Here is a 1,069-nt window from a genome sequence, read left to right on the forward strand (position 1 = left end):
AGCCCCGGGATCCTCCAGCCCCGGGATCCTCCAGCCCGGGATCCTCCAGCCCGGGGCCGGCGCGGCCGCTCCCGGTCCCGGGGCCGGACACGGGAGCGGGTCCGAGCTGCCCCCCCGCACATCCCAGCGCTTCCCATCGCTCATCCCGCCATTCCCATCGCACATCCCGCCATTCCCATCGCACATCCCGCCATTCCCATCCCCTCTTGCCTGCAGGACCGGGGGGAGGCAGCGCTGTCGGGCCGGCGCTGAGCGCGGTTCTCCCGCCGCCTCCCTCCCCTCTCCATCCCTCCCGCCGCCTTCCTCCCCCACATCCTCCTCCTCCTCCTCCTTGTCCCCTCCCCATCTGTCCCGGCTCCCGGCGCTCCCCCCCCGGCGCTGCCCGCGGCAGCCGCCCCCGGCGGCGCAGGGCGGGGGAGCCTTTCCGCTCCTTCCCGCTCCTCTCCCTTCCTCCTCTCCCGGCAGTCCAGGGCAGGAGCCGGAGCCCGGCCCGGCCACCAGCGTTTCCCATTGGGATGGGGGCGGGAAGCGGGCACGGACACCCCCGGAGGGGCCCGGGAGCATCCCCAGGGATGCGGGGACGGGCAGGGACAGCCCGGGACAGCCTGGATAGCCCGGGACAGATGGGACAGCCCGGGACAGCCGAGATAGCCGGAACAGCCCGGGACAGCCTGGATAGCCCGGGACAGCCTGGATAGCCCGGAATAGCCGGGATAGCCCGGACAGCCGGGATAGCCAGAACAGCCCGGGACAGCCGGGATAGCCCATAACAGCCAGAATAGCCGGGACAGCCCGGGATAGCCGGGACAGCCCGGGATAGCCAGGACAGCCCAGGATAGCCCGGGATAGCCGGGACAGCCCAGGACAGCCCGGGATAGCCAGGACAGCCCAGGATAGCCCGGGACAGCCGGGGTTTCCAGCTGAGGGGAATTCCAAGCTCATGCCATGTCCGCCGTCTGATTAATCTCCTAAAACACACCCCAGGCTTTGATTTTTTTTTTCTTTTGTCTTTTTTTTGTTTGGTTGGGTTTGTTTTTTTTTTTTTTTTTTGGTTTTGGTTTTTTTTTTG

This window comes from Corapipo altera, unplaced genomic scaffold (assembly GCF_003945725.1).
Source record: "Corapipo altera isolate COAL_440 unplaced genomic scaffold, ASM394572v1 251, whole genome shotgun sequence".
Lineage (NCBI taxonomy): Eukaryota > Metazoa > Chordata > Aves > Passeriformes > Pipridae > Corapipo > Corapipo altera.